The sequence below is a fragment of the Oreochromis niloticus genome, linkage group LG13, assembly GCF_001858045.2.
Source record: "Oreochromis niloticus isolate F11D_XX linkage group LG13, O_niloticus_UMD_NMBU, whole genome shotgun sequence".
NCBI classification, from domain to species: Eukaryota; Metazoa; Chordata; class Actinopteri; order Cichliformes; family Cichlidae; genus Oreochromis; species Oreochromis niloticus.
The window spans coordinates 13,602,131-13,619,787 of record NC_031978.2 but is presented as its reverse complement, the minus strand read 5'-3'; the positions used below and the strand labels follow the sequence as shown (position 1 = coordinate 13,619,787).

General features: G+C 38.7%; 1 long non-coding RNA gene across 3 annotated transcripts in view; it reads left to right on the top strand.

Annotated features, from left to right (window-relative positions):
• The window catches only part of LOC102080926 (uncharacterized), a 90,646-nt gene that overhangs the window by 57,999 nt on the left and 14,990 nt on the right, over positions 1-17,657 (top strand). For 2 of the 3 annotated variants that reach the window (XR_269760.4, XR_269761.4), the window contains 2 exons: positions 8,188-8,274; positions 9,925-10,010. This is a non-coding gene — a long non-coding RNA (uncharacterized LOC102080926). Of the gene's footprint in view, positions 1-8,187; positions 8,275-9,924; positions 10,011-17,657 lie in introns of those variants that run through there. The other variant, XR_003213577.1, reaches the window with a different exon arrangement.

The window sequence follows — 17,657 nt, the reverse complement described above, 5'->3', positions numbered from 1 at the left end:
GTTATTGCAGGACCTGCTGGAAAACAATGATGTTTTGAATTGAGCCAAGTACCTGCCATGAGAAACGTGCAGTGATAATCTTGGGCAGTAGCAGTAATAATAATTATAAAACTTTTGTCCAACAGTTTTCAGTGTGCTTTACAGAACAAGAAAAAAAAGCTCACAATTAAAAGTAAAAAGGCCTATAAAAATAAAAACATGGCATAAGTCCTGAACAAAAAATGTATATGATAATATAGCAGGTAAAATTACTAAATACAATAGAAATAAATAAGTCAACAAAGAAATATGATGGGAGTAAGAAGAACAACAGTTTTATCAGAATAAACCCTTTATGTAAAAATAAGTTTTAAAAGTATATAGTCTACCAATAAACTGAATGCCTGTCTACTAAATTGACAGCATGAATTTTAGTCCTGTGCTTTGTTGATGCGATATGTAAATCTGGCTAGTAACATTTCCGTCAGATGGATGGAAATGACTGCATGACTGAAAGGGGCTTTTTGTGATGCTTTAGCTTTTTATAAATAGTCAAATTAGGAAGAGAGACGTTAAGAAGCATTTAAGACATTCAAAGATGTATTTGTTTGGGTGTGGAGGATGAAACTAATTTGAAACGTTGGCCGCGCCTGAAACACTATGGACATGGGTTTAGTTTCAAGTCCCGACCTCTTATTGCCATATCTCCAGAGACCACTGTATTGTCCGTTGGTACAATTGAAACTAAATTTAGAGAAAACCAAAATGACACCATTATCCAAATGAAATGAGGGAAAGTCATCTTTTCCATCAAAGACTTTATCGATGTGTGTCATCGATGTAGTGACACGCTATGATACTTGTAGGTGTCATTGAGTTAATACAAATTGTAAATAAATTAATCGAAATTTGTGGAACAGTTACTTTAAAAAGGTCGGTGGATATCTGTATACTTACTGTTGCTCTGTAAATTGAAACCTGGACTAGGCTGTCAGTGTGCCAAAGGTTGATGTCACTGAGTAGCACGGGGTGACAGAGACACAGAGTACAAGTGTTGAAAAGGCAGGACAGGAGCATGTGTAGAATCACCTGTGTTGTTCCCTTTGTGTTTCACGCTGTAGGGCACATAGCTCACTGGGTCACAAGTGTGAGCTAAAACTCTTTTGTCCAACGTCTGCGCCCCTAGGGTCTAAATCTCCTAGCTGGGAAAGATATTGGAATGCACCCTTTTCTAAATGCACTGGCTTCAGCATACTAGTGCGCTGAAAGTTTTTAACAGTGAATTGATTCTATGTACAAATAATACCAAAGCATAGCCAACATTTAATAAAGACTATTTTTCTGTGCTAAACACCTCGATTCTTGTTTAATGGACACAGGCTTTTAAAAGAAAGCTATAAAAATTGGACTTGTTATTTATATCTCTTAATGGTATTTGCTAATGCTGGAGATCATGACATAGCCAAAGTTATCATGATTGCATACAGTGACCTTGCAGTCTTGTTCTGCTCTTAGTCTGATATCAACTTGCAGGTGAATGCAATCTGTTTGGGTTAATATGGTGATTACTTGTGATAAATGGTTGAAAATCATAAACCTGTTGCTGTCTGCATACACACACAGTCACATTAACTACATACATTCAGAATCCAGACATAAACTTATTGATTTGAAGTAGAAATTAAGAAATTCCTTGACAAGTAGTTGATGTAGGATGATGATTTAACTGCAAAATAACATAGGCAGTTGGCAACTTTAAGCTTTAAGTTTGAAACATGACCGGTCAACCGGTTGAGTCGAGTCCCCTATTACAAAGAAATGTGTTGCAGATAGGTTGCACTCATCAGCGCAGACTGCGATTGATTGCAACATGTTAATAATCTCTCTGCTTTAATTGGACAACAGATTATTTACAAACCATTGCCAGTCTGTCTGAGAGTGATTACAGTCGGTCCAAATTGCTCTATGATGGTTTGGAGACAGTTTGCCTCCCATCAGGCAACCTTTGCCATGTCAACAGTTGGTCACTGCTGAATTGTGTCCCCTTCCACCACCAGTAACAAGGTGGTTGCCATCCTATCTTTACTCTACTGTAAGCCAAGAGAACCTGACTGATACACTAGTTGGCCAATATCATCATTACAAAAACTGTATATTAGGTTTTTTGTGCCTGTTGCTCAAAATGAAACAATATGTGTCTGAAACACATATAGCATGTGAAATGTGTGGTGTGTGCATGTGTGTGGTTTTAAAATTGGAATGACAAGTTTTCACAAGTAGAATGAACAAGACAAAAAGCCTGAAAACCTTCACGATGCCAGCAAAAAGTGTCTTGATTTGGAGAAAACAGAAAAGACTTGCTGCACAATATTCATATATATCTCTGCATACATCGCTTGTTAAATAATCATCTGTATCATTAGTCAACCAAGCTTCTTACACTCTTTGACCTTTCACACACAGCTACAATTGGTGTTTGTGAGTCAAAAATCGCTCTCAGGTGGCTCATGCTTCACAAACACCTTATTCAGTAACAGCAGCCTGAGCTGTGATTGAAGGCATGGGGAAATCCACAGGCAAGAGTAGTCAGCTCACGTCCCTTGAAACCAACCCAGACAGTGTTTAGGCACACAGTCAACAACTCTTGTCCTTGCTTATCTTAAGAATGTAAACCTCTATAAGCAAGCGCTTCATCTGTAATTCTATTGTGAGTTGGCCGGTTGTCTCAAAGTGTCTGAATAATCTAATGTAATGTAAAACCAGCGTTGTCTGCGACACCAAATACTTGCTTTAGCACAGGCGTCTCGACTGTTGGCCTGCACTGTACGGAATTCACAGGTAGACAGGATGACTAGACCACACCAAAACCTGCCAGTTACATTCTTTGCGTGATTCAGATGTATCCATTTCCCCCACTGGGACTGAGCTGAGAGCTCTGATCAAAAGAGCCATCATCCTGAGGAGCTGAGATTTGGATGTGAGGTTGGAGGAAGGAGGGATAGCGAACTGTTGGTTGTTGTGTTGTTGTGTGTTATTATTTCCATTTGTTGGGGAACAGAGAGATGAATGGAGGAATAAATGGATGATGGGTGTGCGGTGGGGAGGAGGAAATTCCCTTGTCTCGATGGAATTGGATGGTGAGCTTACGGATGGATGGAGGGAGGGATGGGGGGCACCTGATGTAGAGGGTGCTGTCAGGCCCAGGACAGCGGGGTCTTTGTCTTCTCAATAATCACTCGCGGTACCTCTTCTTTCCATTCCTTTTCTCCACACTGCCATTTTACCTTTTCTTTTCTATTTCTCATCGCAACTTTTGGCTTATAGGTCAACCGTCTGTCAAAAAAAGTGTGAAAGAATTAAAAGTAAAGCCTAAAATTTATCTCAATCCTTTATCCAATTTTTTTAGTCATGGAAAAAAAAAAGCTACTTTGAGGTATGTACCATTTGCATTAGTCTGAAGGTAAAAAAAAAAAAAACATGCTGGTCTTATATCTAAGTATGCTGCACTTCAAGTCTGAAGTGAACGGTGTCACATTTAAGGCAGAGACATCAGAAGACGAAACATATACAGAGAAAAATGGTGGGAAAATGCATATAAACTTCTCAGATTCCCAGATTCAAAAACAAAAATTCTACTAACTTTCTCTTGTATTTACATTCTTTCATTCTTTCTTTCATTAATAGTTCCAGCATGGGACTTTACTAAAAATATATAAGCTAATCGGAGTTTCACCATATTATTCTGCCATTAAAGTCCAAGTCCCAAAAATTTGTTTTGATGGCAGACACATTACATCCTATGTCAGGTCACATAATCCAGGTAACTTCATTTGTAGAGGACAGGGTTATACTGTATTATACATGATCTGTTACTGTTGATTTACAGTTGCATGTGGCAAAGATACAACCAAGAGATCAAAGTCCTTTGAACATACACATACATTCATAATGTGTGTATGTTCAGCTGACACAATTTCAGGCCGATTGGATGTCATGTAACGCCGTAGCGGTTTCTAAGCTATCCTAAGAAGTTATAGTGCATCTGAAGACATTTCTGGAATGTGAGTTTATCCTCCTCGTTTGAGGCGCTTGGTGGCCAGCAGTAGTTAAAATAATCAGACTGTCATTATCGCACAAACCACAGGAGACAAGAGGCATAATTCATAACCCGCAAGAGCTGTGAAGCTGACAGGTGGGTCTCATTCATCAATGGGAAGAATTGTGTTTGATTTAGGGATTCTTTTTGGCTTTGTTTTCCGAACAACAAGACGTTTATTTCTGTAATGATATAGTTGTGGTTAGATGTATTCATGTTAATTTAGAACTTTGTGATGCAGTATTTACTTTCAAGGTAATACCTGACATAATAACATGCATTTTTTTCCTACTTTTGTTTATTGTATCTTAGCGCTACAAGCTTTTGACAAAGTGAGTTTTCACGTTTTTGTCATTATGATGAAAGTTGCCCCTCTCTCTCTTATTCCCTTCTATATTCTAGTTATTTCCAAAAGCAACTTCTGAGCAGCTTCCATACCTTAACCAATTCACCTGACCCAATCAATTCACCTCAAGCCTTTCTCTGAGTCAGTCGTAAATCATGAAAAAAATGGCTGCAAAAATGACGACAGTGACAGTAAATAAATGTTTGTTGTTTCTTTCCCTTCCTTGTTTCCCACCCTTTTTCTTTCTCTACTCTTTGTAATGGATGGGATATTGGTGGTGCTGCCCTCTGGGCAGGGTGAGTTGTTTACTTGGGTGTAAAGTCCCCCATCCACCAAGGGTCTCTGTAGGGGATGTCTCAGCCTCACTCCTAACCTCCCTATAGCTCCAAAAGTTAATAGCATGGAGGAGACGTGATTTATATCAGCTTTGGAACCACCACCAACAGACTGACTTCTTTGTGCTCGTGGCCTGTTCAACCAGCTCCGTTCATCAATAAAGATCACATTTAGAATTCACTCCAAACTCAGTAGATGGTGATTTAATTTCTGCAGAGTTTTTCTAAATAAATAGTCACCCACGTTTTGGAAGTGGCTTGAGGCAGTAGGACTGAATTTTTATTCTTCCTGGTGTAAAACTTTTTGAGAGAGGATGCAACAAGGAGCTCTGAGATATCGGTGTGCTAGCGCAAACATACAACTCACCTGTGTCTCTTTGGCTTTAGAGTTTGGAAATTCCTGCATGGAAAAAATAGAGGATTTTATGTTGCATATTTTTTACAGGAAGTTTCCATTTGTTTTGAAGCCCTGTGACCAACAATACAGTGAGCCATTTCAACTGCCCATTAACACGAAAGGTCATTTTCATGAGGACTTTCACATAATGACGCTCAGCTAAACTATTGCCTGCCTGTTTCACCTTTAGAAAGCCACTAATTCAAAGCTTTGTGGAGTTTTTTTTTTTTAACCCTTTCGGTTCCATACAGAATGCTTTTGAAAAAAAAAAATCTCTGTTTTGGTCTAAGAAATTAAACTCTCAGCAGTTCTGAAGCATGTGTAGCTAAAGAAATGGCGTAATCTGCAGTGTAAAGGTTCCGTTTTTTGTCCTTCTGTTGCACATTGAATGTGTGTAATTTTAAGTATGTAGCCTGTGATCAATTACACGTTTTTCATTGTGTCTTCAGTCACGTAAATGCTACCCTTGAATAAGATACATAAACTGGCATAGCATAATCTCCTTACATAAAGGAGTCATTTGCTTATCTATTATGGCTGTACTCCACTTGTTCCAACAGGCCTTTTAACTGGATATGTGGAGTTGAGATTACAAGGTGTCTTGTTTGGGAATGAAAAATGAGGAGCTTCTTGGCAATAATAGTTTTCATATTAGGTTTTTTCAAAGAAAGATCTCGGCACTGACACTAATCCCTGTTGTGTCAGTCTGTGGTTGCCAAATGTTAGTATATCATCTCCTTTGTGTGTGTGTGTGTGTGTGTGTGTGTGTGTGTGTGTATTCTTTTCACTTTGAAATATACCAGCACATTGTGTCACTATCATAAGCTTTACCATAGAACTATGGCAGGACTGCAAGATTCAGTTTAACCACAACTGTTTACAGCTGTCAATATATGGACCAACAGCACAATAAATGCATTAAATTGCATGTGGCCTCATGTCACTGAAAATAAGGTGAGTGGACGGGCTGTGTAGGTGATGCCGGCTCTCACTATTATTACACGGCTGTGTCTTAAGGGTTGTCTGGGCTGCTGTCCATTGGATTTAATCAGCCTCTATTACCTGCTACCCTTTTCACAGTTAAAATAATCACCCACAATTACTGACATAAAGGGGAGAGCTGACAGGAGAGTCAGAGGCAGAGAAATCACACACAAAGTAATTTCTCTCCACCTTGGTTGCTTACGTGGCTTTTGATGTTTCGGGGTGTATAATAAAAGGATTGAGGGGTGTCTGGCACGACTCGCCTTTGGAGTAGATATTGAAATGCCCTTTAAAAACACACGCACACACACACACACACAGACAAGTAAATGTAAAAGATACAAAGTATACATGGTGCACACAAAAAATACAGTCTCACATGAGAGAAAAAACACACATTTATAGTATATACAATACGCTAGATAATCAAAAGGGGGGGGAAAAGCACATGTACAAATACAGACACAGTATGCATTCTCACATACATGCAGTGCACACAGGTGTGAACACACACAGACACCCACTGCCAGTGCCATTAACCAAAGAGCTTCGTACAATTTATTGTATGTTGGAGATGAAAGAAAAAGTGAAAATAATTTAATAATTGACCACCTCTAAAATGAAGAAAATAGAACCATGAGAAAAAGGGCATTGTGATCTACTGTACTTTAATCCTCAACACGCCGCTGAAAAATAAGAGACACCATTAAATGTACCTTTGAAATAAATGGGCCCAATTACCGAGATGGCTGGGGCTCTCTAATGAAGCTTTTGTCAAGGCAGACAAACATGGTGCAGGGACACTCAAAACTGGGTGAGGAGCAGGAGGTAGAAATGGGCGAAATCATTCAAAAATGATCTTTCACATGAAAGTTAAATTCACATAAATGTTAATAGCAGCATAGTTGTGATGCATGGTCCAGAGAAAACATGACTGAAATTTCCCTATTTGACGAGATAAAGAGTGAATGATAGCAGTCATAACCACATGAGAGCAGTGAGTAAAAAAATAAATAAATATTCACACAATTAAAAAAAATATGCTAAATGTAGACAATATGAACATTAGTCACAATCATTACCAAGAGGGTTGCTCAGTTACATTAGCTGTTATGTGTTCAGGAAGTAAGTCGTGTTAAATGGGTTTAGGAGAGTTGTTTTGATAATGGCGTTTTGTTGAATCTCTCCTTTTTAATTATCAGGTCAGAGGGTAGCAGCTCAAACTCCCTCTTTTTCATCCCTCTTCACAACAGTGAGTGCTGCCGACCCTTCCCACAGCAATACAGAATGCTCTGTACTGCTGGTGTAAAACATTGCCTCAATTACTTTTCGTTGGAGCTCTTTCCCGAGAGTGGATTGAACAAAGAAAATCAGCGATTGCATGAAAAGTATATAAATCAGGCGTTACTAGTTATGATTGTATGATTCAAATAACTCTGCTTTTTATAATTTAGAGAAACAAGTATTTTCTAAAGGGTGGTCGAAAGCTTCTAATCAGGAGATAAGATTTGTGGTATTGTGTGATGACCTCTATATGCAGAAGGCCTTGATCCTTACTCGGAAACATCCCTTCCTTGAGCTTGATCGATCCAGGAAGGAACCAGACCTTAGACATGGATCTTGTAGATGATTTTGGACATAACAGCTTGTCAAAGGGTAAAGGTTAAGGCCACGAGTGTCTGCTGGAGCACAGACAGAGGTCGTAAGGTCTCAGTCAGGGTCAAGACCCCAAATGACCCCAGGTCTGCACTCACAGTTGCTTGTTGCATTCACGTCTTTGCACTGTTTTCACTGCTGCTTCCCTTCTTTGTTGCAGCAGGAGAAAATCAGGCATTTAAAACTCTAATATTCTGATTTTGACTCAATTTTTGGTTGCAAATATGATTTTTGATGGCATGCTTCAGGTATCCGTGTAGCATACTGTAATACAGTGGACTTTAATAATAGTAATATTAGAATTGAGGGCGACAATAACTCTTACAGCTCCAAATTATGCCCAGATTCTTTATTTTGATATTTGTCTGAATTTTCTGAATTCTCTCTCTTTTAGCCCTGTGACTTGTCCAGGGTGCCCCCTAGGCTCCATCACCCCCCGCCAACTTCAATCGGATACGTGGAAGAAAATTCACAGATGCATGTAAGGTTTCTTCATTATTATTTTTAATGAACACGGTTTCAGTAAAAACAACCAAAAACCATATTCACAGATATAATAAATGATTTTGCAAATAAAGAAAACAAACAGGAAATCAGTGACAACAAACATACAACTCAAGATTTAACAGAGACATCACATTATCTTGATAAAGCTCTAACAGGTTAACAAGTGAAATGTAAGCTTTACGCATCGTCTGCAAAGCCAACGCTTCAGCCTCAGCTGGTGCGTTAAACATAACAGAGTGTAATGTGTACTGCAACCCTACTGTACTATTCATTTCTTCATTACTATTTTATATATGCGTATGATTAACACTCATTGCATGGCTCAGCTCCCAGTCTCTCTGTCGGAGGCCTCCACTAAAGACAGCTCAAGCTTGAGAGATTTTTTTTTTCCTCAGTCATTTAAATTTTTACACTTCCATTTACCCGCCTTTTAATTTAGCGTATAATGATGCCATTAGAACAAAATCCATCTGGAAGTTCTGTTGGGAGCGGTTAATGTTCCATGGCTTTTTGCTGCTAATGCCATTGCGCCTGCATTGGCAACAGATGCTCTGAAAGCAACAGATACATTCTCTCACAACATCATTACAATCATGCCCATGTCCAGGATAAATGTTGCTGCTTGTTTAGGACTATCATACCTGCAATGGGACTGTAAAAAACAAAGGATATACAGAAGGCTGTAACGCTGCCAGTGAATTCCAATTTTTCAAGCTGATGATTCATAAGCATTGGGTGTGATCTTATCCCATAGGAAGCTGAAAGGCAATGATGCCTTTAGAAGTAAGTAAGGGGAAAAGAATGAGAAAAGGGAATGCATACATATTTAAAACTTGCTAGTTATTAGATTAAACCGTGTACATGAAGTGTTTTGTCACAGCACACTCAGATTCTTTTGCTCCCATTGCAGCCAATTTAGTGACCTCTCTCCCACCCACCAGCAAACACTCTTGGACAGTTCATCTTCTGTGATATGAAAGCTAGAGAAAAAGGCCCAAAAAAATTGATTTCAGTTGCAATTTAGGTGATTAAGTACGGTGGATAATTAATTGGAATAACAAACAATTTCCTCCAAAGAGGATTACTGATTCGTCACACTCCCCTACGCTGCCGTGGCCTTTTTATCCTCTCTGCTTCAATTATGTTAATGCTAACTTTCTTTCCCAGAAATTATTGTGATTAATTTTGTCTTGTTTTGAATTACAATTGCACCGGCTTCTAGCACTTTAAAGCATTCATTAATTCCCAATTAGATTGGTGGGCTCATTTGCTCCAGTGCTGCTCGGTTCTGTAGCGCTTTGTGTTTAATGTGCTAATTGGGTGAGATTAAAAACAACTAACCTCTTATGAGAGGAGAAAAGTTATTCAACGGTTACATTAGCATAATTTATCCCGAGATGCTTAATTAGACATTGCCACAATAATCATGAAAACTGACTAACAACTGTTGTCAGCAGTCGGATACTAAAACTGTAGTAAGTTTAGGGTCCAGTTTAATGCACATGCTGGCTTTCTTCAGTTCTGAGTGTCTCACTAATGTGTTGTCTGTGCTTATCTCCAATCATCCGACATGTCTAAGACAGTACGGTGTTTTTTTCGATTTCTGCATTTTATGTCTCTTCAGTGCTTTGTTACAACCACTCGAGCAGCATTAACAGCTCACTACTCCATTTACCCAAGACTTGGATTGTCTCTAACTCATTTACCACCATCAGAGGATCGGCGCTTCAGGCAAGCATGAATGGGGTTGGATATAAGGAAAAAAGAATGCTTTCATGTCCCGATGTGATCTCTTCAAATGGGACCTGGAACCTGGGAGTGAAATATTGTTTAGCTGTGTGTACCGCACAAGCTTTTTCATCATAAGATGAGAGATACTGGTGTGTGTAAGCCCAGAAACCGGTCTTGAGAGGTTTGGTAAAGAACGGGGGTTGTGCAGATCAAAGGAATATAAACCTTGATCATTCCATCTATCAGAGCCGTGTATAGGTTTCTGAAGTCTGAACTTTTTAAAAAAAAAAATCACCAATATTTCAGTCTGTCATTTTGTTCGGATTGAATAATATCATCAAAATTTAGAACAGGGCTTTTAGTTAAGTGCTTACCTATTTTTTTTTATTTACTTTTTCCCAGATTTCCTTATCTCTCACTCACACCTAGGATGTGCAAACGGCAGAGCAAAGGCTATTTGCTAAAGATAAACGAAATGAACCCTATAGCTCTGACATTTTAGTTTTTGATATGTATATCTTTTGTGGGACTCACAGATGAGAAGGCCCAGAGGTTAAAAAAATAAAGGAAAACCATAATAACAACAACAAAAACCTCACCTGTGTTTCTTGCCGTGTGACAGTGTTCAGACTGTCATGTGATAGTTGGTGGTTCAACCAGAGGGATGCTCTATTCAGTTGTCAGGTGCCCAGTGATGCTCTATGCATTTGAAAAGGCTGCCTGTTTAATGTTTTTCAAACTGCTTTGCTGCAGCCTTAATAAGTGTCAGAAACCTTTGAATTTTAAAGAAAATGCTTCCAGTACTCAAAGTAACTTTGCTTGCTTTTCCTTCCAGCACCTTAAACCTAGGAATTATCAAGGGGGAAACCAACAAGTTGGCACATGTAAAAAGCAGGTGTCATAAATATTTTGTGTTCTTTACCAGCATATCTGCTCAACACCTAACCTGTATACAGTTATATTTACATGTTACAGTTATATTTTACATGTCAAAATTTGAATATGGTAAATGGACTAGTTTTATATGGCGCTCTTCCATTCTACCTGAGCACTCAAAGCGCTTTAACATGCTTAAGTGCTTTCTGTCAAACATTCGCTCTCTGATGGAGTCATCAGAGAGCAGCTTGAAGTTGGTATCTTGCCCAAGGATATTTGGTATACAGACTGCAGGAGCCAGAGATTGAACCACCAACTCTCTGATTAAAATATAACCTACTCAGCCTCTTCCACCGCAACACAATTACTCACCAAAGCTGTCAGGTAACTGTAATAAAGTAAAGACTTTAATATTTTCCTGTAAAATATACAACACTATAGCTTTGGTTTAATTATAAAGTACTTCTACTGGAGTGTAATCGCCACACTGTATGCCGTGTTGCAATGAGAATCATACAATCATACATACAGTCAAAGAACAAAAATGTCCACACCTCAGTGTATAACTAATACATATAAAAAGGGGAACTCACAGCGTAAATAGTTCCAACCGAAGTTGTGCTTTTCAGTGATTCAAGCCAAATCGATGCAGGGACAGTGATCACGTGCAAGGTTCAAACCTTGGTTCAGCGAGGTGGCAGTTCTAACCATTGCTCCACTGTGCTTGCTACATTCAACGGGCATAGACGCCCCACGATTCCAACCTGTCCAGTTAAGAAAATTAATGAAAAATATATGATTTGTATTTTTTCATGCAGTGTTTTTGAGGCTCTTAGCCAGTCTGTGAGAAAATGATTCAGAAGCAATCTAATTCAAGGTCAGCTCCCTATGAATCTCTTTGCAGATTGTTGTGCTTCTGCTACATATGTACACCTTACGTTGCTACCTTGAAATCCTTTTTCTGTACAGAGAGCAAGCAGCAGCTTCTGTGTCAAACCCAGTTCTTATATTAAGGACCATTACAAGGACGAGAGGTGGATCTCCGTCTATAACCTAGAAAAAAGTGTCAGTTTTCAGTGTAGGAGTGTAGTGAGCTCACAGTATTCAAGCCCAAAGAAGGTGCATTAGCTCAGGAGCATGACCAGAAGTGTGCATGCTTTTTATTTGAAGTTATTAGTGGTTAATTTGCCCAAGTTCAGATAGTCAACAGTGAATTATATTGTCGACTAAGGCATCGAAGAGGGAATATTCAGTGCAAATTACCTAAAATGTGTTGTGGCGTGATGCGCCCGCTCGCTTTGCATTGTAAATCCTGGAATTTCTTGTATGTTTTGGCTACGCCAGCATAATCAAATTCGCACTGTTTCCTTCTTTAATGGAATAATTTCAGAGCTTTAACTCTTCCACATAAGCAGATGTTGTTTTGGACCATTTGCCACAACAACTTGTTGTTTCCTGTTTTGATAAAACTTGCTAAATATTAGTTTTTGTTTGTTCAGTGGGGATAAAGAGTTCAGGTAGCTTTACAATTTGATCCATACAGAATCTTTCCTAGACTGCACATACACTAAATAGTAAAAGACCCAAAAGGAACTGGATGCACTCACAAGTGTGGATAAGTGAGTATAATGACATCTGGTGTAAATAGGAATGAATGAAGAGGGGTACTATCATCTCAGTTCCAGTGTTGCTTTAACCTCTTTCATGTCTCAAGTGCTCGGACACTGGCAAAATCTATTAGTACCCTTTGAGAATTTCAATGCAGTGAATAGTATCCTATCTAGTGTTTTGTTCAGGTAATTCATGGAGCACTTTGAACAATACTGAAGCATCAAGATGAAAACCATTGTGCCTTGTGTACAAATGGACACTTGCTTATTTCATTGCACACATTTCATCTATATGGAAATGAAATGATGTGCTTTCAAGCTTGTTTGCTTGTTTGTGTTGTCCAGCAGGGACAATGAAAGGAAAATAAGAATTGCCTGTGTGCTGGGAACTTTTGTAGAGAAAGCTCTCGTGGCATTATTTGGGGGCAAGAGGAAAGAAGAGCAGGATAAAAGAGACGTCCAGTGTCGCAGGCAGCCCAAATTCTTATTTTGGAAAATAACTATATTTTTAAGAGAGTCATTGTACTGTTAGCACTCATCTATACGTTCTACCTCTAAAGGTGAAATAATATTTAGGCCATATAACCCTTGCTCTTTTTGATTTTGTTTCTATTAAATTTCCTCATGGCAAGTCACATGTAAAGGAATAGGAATATTTATTTATGTAAAAACTAATAAAATGTTGAAAATTATTTAGATTTTATTTATTTATATATCGGGTAGATACCAAAATTTGAGAATTCCAGGAAATTTAAGAATTTCAGGAACGCAAAGATGATGGTAGCATAGCTTCTACATTTCTTTGGTGATTCAACACATAACCTTTTTGTCGTTGTGAACACTCAAAATAAAATAATTTAGATAATGCCTCAAAACTAAGCACGTGTTCAAGGAGTGAAACTGACTTATAGGAAGACTTTGGTCATAATGTGTTTTCAACCCAACTTAATCCAAGCAATCCAAAGATACCTTTCCTTACCTAAAGATATGCGTTAAACCGACTTGAACTTTTTTATTTTTAACTCGAGATGTTGTACTGCAATCACATTACATTTTTCAGTAACAAACTAATATAACACAATCCTGTACTTAATTCATTAATTATGTTAGAGTTACATTTATATTATTTTTCTTGCAAAGGATCTTCAGTCATCTGCAGGATGGACTGATAAAAAGAAGAAAAAAACAAGTTTTTTTCCAGGAAAATGGTGGTGTGGTCTTCACCTTTTGATGAGGGAATTTTTGGGGAATATGGAGATATGGACATCATTTTTATTTTTACTCTATGAAAGGACAAGTGGGCGATGGAAAGCATTGTAGTTGTAACACAACATTAGCTCTTTGTTAGCATCTGCACAGGTACTACACTAACACAAAGTTAGTAAAGAACCCAATGTGATGTTAAATCTGAGTATATGCTGACCAAACTAAGCAGCTAGATCCTGGTCTTCAGTAACTAAGACGAGCAGTTAGGGTCATAGCTTTGTAGCCTCTATTTCTACATGCACCTGTCTCTGCAGTGGAATCGATGGTGATTGTCTCTTTCTGCATTTTTTTTTTTCAACTTTGCTTCGTTTTTAAACTGAAATACTAAAAGGAAGATTGTGTGGTTTGTCTTCATTAAGATAGAGATTTGTGTCAGTGTGTGGGCCTGTGGGTGTATATTGTTAATTGGAAAATGTGACAATGCATTTCAGGTAATGTTACAGAACATAAAAGTAATTTAACAAGTAGTATAACAAATTACTTGTTACTTTAACAAGTAATTTGTTATACACTACTTTTTTGGAGTAACATCTCAAACATTGGTCAATACCTGAAACTGTGTAGTAGAGAATTACCAATAATAATGTGTAAAATAATCTAACTTGTGAATACAAACACGTATTACAAAATACTGAAACTTTGGTTATTCTTTTAATTAAATGTTGAATTAAATTTTTACAAATGCTGTAGCAAACAACAAAAATTTTGCCTTTTTAGCTACCGTGATTCTCAGGAAGCATAGCACTTCAGTCACACAAAAATCAGTCTCAGCAATATAACTTTGGATAACTTTTCACATGGATTTTCAGGTACTTCATACAGTACAATGGCATGCCGTCACAATTTTTTTAGTACTTTTGCATGTTGTTGATAAAGAAAAAGCTGCCTCTTTAGACCTTTCAGCTACTTCTCTTCAATTCACAACTCAATTTCTTCTACTTCCTGCCACAAACAAGGGACAAAGAAACTCTTGTCTGCTAGCCGTGTCCACTGCCATTGGGATGTTAAGGCGGAGAGAATTAGGAAGGGGCAGGAATAGGGCTCCCAACTACAAGGTAACAAGGGAAAACCAATCCCACCTGGAATTATCCTGATACTGGAGACACAGGGCTCACCAGACAGTGGATCAATGGGTCTCTCTGGGACGAGAAGGAAGGAGGAGGGGTCCAGAGCAGGATATTGCCCCCAAGAAAGTGTGCCACACCATGTCCAAATTACCCCCAAACTTGTGTGGGATCCAGTTACCTGTTCAGATGTTTCAGTTTGAATGTTCACTTGTCTGTTTTGGCTGTATGCCCACCCCACACCTACCTGGCTTTGGGACTAGTATTACAGATTACAATAAAACAGAAGTGTTCAACAAGGTTTATTCTGCTGAGGTCTGGAAAGACAATGTAAAGAACAAAAAAGGTCTATCTGGACTCAGTTTGGGTCAAGTTTGGTGGTGGAACTGCTAGCTGATTACATTTTCTTTAAGACATGATCACTTGGCAGATTGCAGTTCTGCAGATGCACTATAAATCTGGAAAACTAGTAGGTTTGAAAATGGTTTGAACAAGTGCCAAAATAGGGTAAACACGCTGTCTTAACCAATCAAATTCTTGCAGGCATACATTCATAGTGGATAGATTTGTGACATCAACATGGAAATCCTGATATTTGGCCTCTATCATGTAGACGGAAGATAAATGCATATCACTTTAATACAATTATAGGTCTATGAGGATCAATCAATGATCACAATGAACAACTTATATTTTTTTTAAAGAATTTGGGCATATGCTGTATCTTATGAAAAATTATGACTAACACATCTTCAAGAGTTCCTGCACCACTTTTCTCTCTAGGCGCTACCTGTTTACATCTTTTCTACAACCACATTCATTAAGACTGAGGCTCTCGTTTTCCTTTATCCACCAGCACACATTGCTCTTCCCCCCGCCTGTTGTCTGCCTTTATGTAAGCATTAGCCAACACACGTTGGAAATGAAAGAGCAGAACACTCTTGGTCCTCACCCTCCCAGTCATTGCCATCATCCCAGCCATACAATGCACTCTTGTCTAGTGCGAGCGAATGTCATCATCCAACATCTATGAATGAGCAGAACAAGCGCATCACATATTGATCCACTCCCTTTGTGAGACCTTCCAAGCTTGTGATAATTAGCATCGTCCATTAGCGACTTTGCCGTGCTAACATGCCCATTAAGAGTCAAAGCTTCTGTTCTTCTCTGTGAACATTCATTTGGCCCGGATTTTCTTCTTTAAAGAGCATAATAAGGGAATGGTAAAATACGTTGTGGACAGATGAAGAGCGGACAATATAAAGTGGGTGTTTAAATGCATTAAAAGGCATCCAGATTTAATTAACACCCTAGATAGCTGGCAGCTTTGTTCGTGTGCTGTAAATGATCATCTTAGCAAAGAAGAGAGCTATAATTTTGAGTATGTTTTTAAAAGGTGCTTTGCAGAGACATTGCAGATGCTTTCTTTTCATACCCCAAATGCATAACTTCTCTTTGCCAGCTTTAATACCAAAGTAACCTATTAGACTCCAACGCAGTATACTACCCCTGCACTCATCCCCTGTGTTTTTGTAATTTGCCTTAATTAGGGGAAGAATATGTGTAATCCTCAGGTTTGTTAGCAGCAAGCACACAACTTCCTGACTCAAATTGAAGATAACAATTTAATTAAACAGTGCATAAAACAGGATGACACAGTAACATTTTGTCAAGAATAACAAAACATAAAAAGTAACTTAAAATAGAACATGTGGGCACTTGATGGAATTGTTCCTTTGGTGGTCCAGAGCGGGGTATTGATTGCAGCACAAGAGGTTCACATCTGCCTGTTTACTTTCTCTGTTTACTGTTTGCATTCCTCTGGCAGGCAAAGATATTATTTTTCCGTTGAGGACCCTAGAAAAGCGGCCACCCTGCGCTCAGTGTGCGACCTCAGCCCCCATTGCATCACTACTGATATAATGAGAGACTGTAGAGAGAAACTACCAGTGCCAGTAGAGGCTCTTTGTGAGGCACCCAAACAGCAGCTTCCGCTCTTGCCTGTATGGATGGCGTTCTGGGATGCATGCATGTCATGTTGACCTTACTGGCCATCAGCTGGCTGAGAGGGGAAATGAGCGCGGGGTATGAGAAGGAGGGAGTATGAAAGTAAAGTGCTCACCCTGAGCCATTATGATTAACCATCAGCAGTTTTTGTGTTATCATCGGCAATGTGCACAGTGCAGAATCCAGTATAGAAAGAGCTTCAGAGAAAAATCAATCACATTATATTACTGTGGACATGCTTTATTGACCTCTGTTGGTGTTCACACATTTCATACTTGATTTGTATCTACTGGCGGGCATTTAGAACAATGTGGGCAATTTGGGCAATGAGGAAAAACAGGGCAGCATTTTCAAGCCCGGAGCCCATGCTTATAGATTGAGTGCTACTTCATGAAAAAGAGGAACCTATTTAGATGCACTTTCTGCATACATTTCATGAAATACCCCGAAGCAATGGATGGAACTGCCCCTTCATTCAGTTCATTCAGGCCTATAGTTTGGGCTGAGTTGTTATATATATATACATATGCCATATATGGTTGGATAAGGGCCAGCCACACAGTACAATGTGCGAAATATCTTGCTCAGGCAGACAACAGTAAATAAGATTTGGATGTCTCATTATCTGAACACCAAGCTGTGACAGATGCATTCATCCAAAATGCATTGTATCTAAAGGTTAAGAGTAGTTATGAGAAAAGTAATGTATTATTAAAATACCTTTCGGAGTGAAGTACCTTCTGATATATTTTCCTTGGTAATGAAAGTAGGATTCGGTGGAAATGTAGTAATTTGGAGGCCCA